The following is a 6,080-nucleotide window of genomic DNA, read 5'->3' on the forward strand; positions in this document are numbered from 1 at the left end:
GAGTCAGAGAAGCTGGCAAGGGATACTTTCTCTCTTGTGGCAGGTGTTGATTTCTCAAGAAATGAGGCACTAACTGTAGCATGGCCAGACAGGGCTTTCCCTTTCTTGTTCCCTGTCTGCGTGTCACAGAGAGTGTGTTCTCAAACTTGAATCAGTAAGGACATAGAGAGTGGCTAAAACCGATAAAGGTCTACTTGAGTGATAACAGTACCCTGCAGTTTCTGGGACAGCTTACACCACCCAAAGCTATGTTCAGGAGGTAATGGATGTTCCCTTTGAATAGAAGAACAGTCAGATTTCAGCTGAAGTCTGAATCCAGTGCTGTGCAAGATGCTTCCAGAGTCCTGCTGATGAGCAGGTCTCATTCAAACACAGGAACCAGTATAATAAGGTGTCCAGAGATTGCATCATCTGAAAAATAGTTGGAATAGTTGGAAATTTTATTTTCATATATTTTTTCTGTAAGAGTTATTAGGTGAAATAAGAGAGTTCTCTTCAAATATTTGAGGATCGATTGTATGAAAGATGAGCTGGAGTTATTCTGGTTGAAGCAAGAGTGAACGTAGATATTGGATCAATGAAAGTAGATTTCTAATAACTGTCTGAAAAGAAAAAAGGAGTGACTGTTCCATTAAAAGACATGTGCAAGCAAAAACTAGATGTTTGTAGAAAGGATTACAGATTTGAACAATGGGTTAGGCAAAAAATACTGTATATCATTGAGAGGAAGCCGGTCCGTGTAAAGACCCTTCATTTCTGGCACCTGTCAGTCAGTAAGAGATAGGGTGTATGGTTTATATTTGCCAACTTTGTAGAAATTGCAAATGAAATGACCAGAAAAAGAAGGAAGGACTTTTAGATGCCACTGATAGAATCCATTTATTTTCTAGATAAGTCTAACTGTTGTCATTCAACTACATAGAGGCAGAGCTAAAGGAGAGCCTCTCTTGTTTCATTTACCAAAGGTTTTCAGAATTTGCCAGGGAGGCTGAGGAAACAAAAGTGGTGGAAGTGACAGGTTCCTGGGCTCAGAGCCCTGATGCTCCTCAGTTCCATGCATTCAATTTCTGTACTGGTCTTTGAAGAATGGATTCCAGTGAAAAAAAATTGAGAAACCCTGGTTGATATCAAATAACATCCTCTCTCATTGCAGTGGGATGTTGGCACTTATTTCCTGCCTCTAGAAATACCATGGATCGCCTTTTCAAGCACCTATCAGCATGAGAACCCAGCAGAGAGTGAAAGAGTGGTGCCCATCGTGGGCTTACTGGCTCAGATCTATTCTTTCCCTCCCAACTAGCATTGCTACTGTGTGTCACTGCTCTATTTTCCCTGAGCCAAAGGCCTATTTTTATATGTGTATTAATCTAACTGCTTTCAATCTTTTTTCTCACTATTGAGTTTTCCAATTTGTCCCAAACTCTTTTGGAATTGAAAGTGGCCAACCCCCTCCATTTCAGTGGTATATATAAAAACTATTTTCATCTCCTGGGTTTATATTGCAAGTCACCCCAAATAGCACTGGCCTATTTATTTCTTATAAATATTACAAATGTACTCTCAGCTTGCTTTCTCATATCTTTGTGCAGCTCTGTTAGCTAAACTATTTTTGTGTGTGTTTCTCCTAATTGCACCTCCAAACCCAGGTTTCTGGTAAAATTCCTTATGTTCTTCTCAGCCAAATTTATATGAGTTCTTTAATGCTTGTGTCTTTCACATCTTTATGTCTACAGTTTTTGAATTTTCTTCTCTTGTGAGGTTTAGGAACACTGCCTGATTTAATTTATCAGTGGTTCTGAATCAATAATGAAGATGTAAAACAACATTTGACTCTAGGGGCCGCGGATGACACCTCCCTTTAGCAAGATTCATTTCTATTCATTTGTTGATGCTGTCAGCTGTCCAACCATGGGAATGTGCACAGACCAAGGAATTTGCAAGTAAAATTTTCATAATATTATCTAAAAAGCTTTCTGAAATTTGTCTATATGGACATATTACTTACATATTCATTTCTCTCCCATCTTGAATTTTTTTTAATCCATGTGTGGTCCTCACAACTCCTTTTGAGATAGCTAAGGTATTTATTGACTTTCTATATAATATCACCAAACTATGATTGCAAATTTACCAAATAGCAATTATTGAGTTCCCCCCACAAGGCTATTTTTATCCCCTTTTCTGTGCTATCTCCTTTCTAAGGCAGACATTATATTCATCCTGAAATATTAGGATACAGTGATCCCAGTATAACCTAACTAAGCACCCACACCCAGGCTGTTGGTCATGTTTGACTTATTTAATGCATAAGGAGTTATACACATCTAGGTCATATAAATCTAGGTCATATAAATCAAGGTCATAATTTTAGATAGACAGCTCAATTCACTTACCTGTTTTTTTTTAAAGTAAAATATCTACCTGGAAGCCTATGGTAACATCAAACCACACAGCTGTGTGTATTTTGAAACATGTGACCCTTGTGTCACGAATACATACACTGATTGAATTAAAAAATGAATTCTAGACTTTGCCAAGTTCTGGAGAAGGTGAAACTTACTTTACCCTAAGCTTTCTTTTTCTTCCAGTTAAAACAATAATACCTTGTTCCTCAGGGAGAAGAGAGGGAAAGAAAAAAGAAAACAGACAATTCATTTTTTGCTACTCTTTGATAAAGTGGTATTGAATAGATAGTGACTAAGCTGTGAATGTCCACCACTATTGGCTTACAATTCCTATCATCTTTTCCGAAGACTTTTGGTAGAAAACTCTTGAGGGAACTGGTAAGCTTTCAAAATTAAAGGAGTGAAAGTACAAAGGTTCTGAGGTTCATATTTTTGGAAATTTCTTTTTGCTTGTTACTTCTAACTCATCTGGTACAATTTATACCCAGTGGATTGGTAAGATGGACTCTTTGGAGAAAAATCTTTTATGGGATAATATTTTCCTCTTTTAGTTACTGGTTTCATAGACAATTTGACAATGATAGTACTTCAGTATATAATTTAGAACTTGTCTTCCCCCCTCCTCCCTGGTAGTTCTTGTTATTTTTCCCATTTCCAAAAAATATCAGGGTGTTCTGAGAGTCGGTGGTTATATAAATTCCTAGTGATAGTAACATATTCTTCACCAGGGTTTAGAATGTAATAATTAAGGCTTGACAGATGCAGAGAATTGACAGCTTTGGAAGGGGGCTGAAAACATTTAGGGTATCATGTTAGCACTTTCCCCCAATTTGGGAGTAGACAGGAAGAGGAACTTAAGGAAGCATAATTAGGCCTCCTCATTCAATCAGCTTTTAATTACATGGACTTCCTGGTTTTAGCTTGTTCTAATGGTATTCAGATACGCATAAGGATTTTTTCTTCCTACACCCCTTCACCGCCAGCCAGTAGAGGGAACTGAAGATGGCCTCAGACCCAGGTGTGTTGGCAATATACAATTTCATTTGCATACCACATGGAGGAAGAAAGGAAATCTGAACAGCATTTCTGGTATTTTAATAATATTGCCTCCAAGGAAGGAAAGAGCCACACGATTCATTTTCTTTGACAAAACTTTAATTAGAAAACCAGACTCCTTTGATTATAAAAATTACACAAGCTGATAAATCTTGGTAAGTTATAGAGAGAATAATTTTATGAACATTTTTATACCTAATAAAAAAAGTTAAAATAATTAACAGCATTCATCAGATTAATTTTGTTTTCACATGGTTTTCTAATATAAAAAAGCATATAGTCATCAACCTTTATATAAATCCATATATGTTTGTAATAGCTTTTCATAATGAGAAAGGGTGATATTCATGTTTAAGTAATGGTATTGATAAATAGTGATGAATCCAAACTGTCTCAAACTGAAGGACGACCAAATTTAATCCAGATTACTTAGGGAACTTTTGAGTCCTCTGGATCCAGCCAAAATTATGTTTTGGAGAAAATCTTGACAACAAGAATTCATATAATACAGTATTGTCCCACCTGAAAAATATTACTTATGATCAGTGTTGCTTCACATGTTTTCAGAATAACCCCTTTCTCGTTCCTCTCAACAGTTTTGTGCCAGAGTGGTGCTGACTGTGTGCTGGTGTATTGTGCTGCCCATGGGAAATGGTGTCGGATCAGCGGGAAACTGGAAATATTTTTTTTCCCCTAGACTAGAAAGAACAGGTGCACATTGACAAAATAGAGTTTCGGTGAATATGCCTTTTCATCTAGTGGCTAACTCCTGCCCTGTAATACAACTTCATTTAAAAATATATTACTTCTTAAAACTATTGTCTTAGAGAAAGTCAGCTTCACCCTGACTTCCTGACTGTAGCTAGATAAAAGAATAACTTTTGTATCCAAACAATAAATGAGGAGTCTGGGTAGCATGAAGTCACATGTGATATCTTCATTTCTTTATTGCATTCTGATTTTTCAATATTGCATTGCAATGCTAATCCAATGTCATACCATTGCCAAACAATTTTAACCAATAGTATTCCAGTTAAAAGTGTTTCCATATCTCTGCAGTAGTATTCAAAAGTAAGAGCTGTAAACTGGTGAACAGATTATTTATTTTCATCTAGGAAGCAGCAGTGAAAAGTTGTGATGTAAATAATCTAATAAAGATGGCACTACATTGAGTGCACAGATACTGAACATACCAATGGTTACCATTAAATATTTTCTTACAAAGGGATACTTTAACACTTATATCCTAAAATTTGTCTCATTATAATTTTTTCTGAGCAGACTGTCATTATAAATAATTCTACCTCAGCACCCTGAAGACTGAAGATAACACATTTAAACAAGTCATTGTCTCATGTATCAAACCAGAATCCAAACACAGACATTTCAGTTGATTTTGTTTGTAAGCTAAAAAGTGGTGGAATCAGACCATCTATGGACATTTAAATTTGAGTATTATGCATGAAGTCTCTTATACATTCCCTAAAGAGTGTTTGGCTAACAATAATATACCAAGTGAGAGTCCTGAACGAATACCCCATTGGTCAAGAGAGGGAAGGTTCTCAGAAGTATACTTAGTTTTTAGTAGGCACCTCCCAATTTTGAATTCAGAGGCAGTTAGATGAAGAAATGTGATTTTAGTTTATAATATTTATCTTACTTCATATATAAATTTCTTATGTAGGACAAAGTAATGAGTATAAGACAGAATTGGATTATTCAGCTTACCTCAACTTCAAGATTCAAGTGAATAAAAATATCAGTAGCAATTTCAGCTGAGAGCAAGGCAGAAATAAAAACATTAATGGAAACAAAAGTTATCACATCTCCCAAGCAGCTATCATCTATAATAATTTCAGAGAACTTTGCACATGCTAAATCCCATGAGGTATAATTAATGATGCATTTTCTGCCACAAAGAGTTAAATGCCATTTCACCAACATAATTACATGTTACCTGGGAGAGATTCTAATATAGATAAACTAAGACATAAACCAAAAAGCTATAAGAAATTTGAACAAGCAACAAGGTTATACTCTATTAGTCATCTGAGTCTAATTTTTTTTTGTGTGGATGGGATTAAATAATAAATCTGCTGATATAAAGGAAGCTAAAACAAGCTTCAAACCAGAGAAAATTTTGAAGATGAAATGTTTCTATGATAAAACAATACAGAAATGTTACATTTGTATAGAAAATATTTCCTCAATTCTTTCTTACATCAATGAATTTAAACCACCCAATTTCTCCTTAATTCTTTCAGCCATTAGAGGACTAGTGAATGCTCTTATAGAACCTGTGATTTAATTATGAGAATCTGTTTTCAAGACTAATCAATGAATCATTAATGTGAGCTTGGAAACAGCAGGTAGAATACTAATAAATTATTCATTTGAGGGAAGAAAGAAATGTTCCTGAGCATTGGATCATATATTTCACTCTGGCTTTGTGTGCTTGTGTACATACTGCAGAAAATGGCTTGGGGCCAGATCTTTACCTTCTTAGGCCAAGAAGAAGCCTAGCAACTGCTCCCATTTAAATTTGTAGTTACTGTAATAATCTTTTCACTTTTTCCGTTGCATTTTCTTTTTTTTTTCCATTCACAAGTTAGGGTATAT

This window comes from Spermophilus citellus (assembly GCF_964194105.1).
Source record: "Spermophilus citellus genome assembly, chromosome: 5".
In the NCBI taxonomy this organism is placed as follows: domain Eukaryota; kingdom Metazoa; phylum Chordata; class Mammalia; order Rodentia; family Sciuridae; genus Spermophilus; species Spermophilus citellus.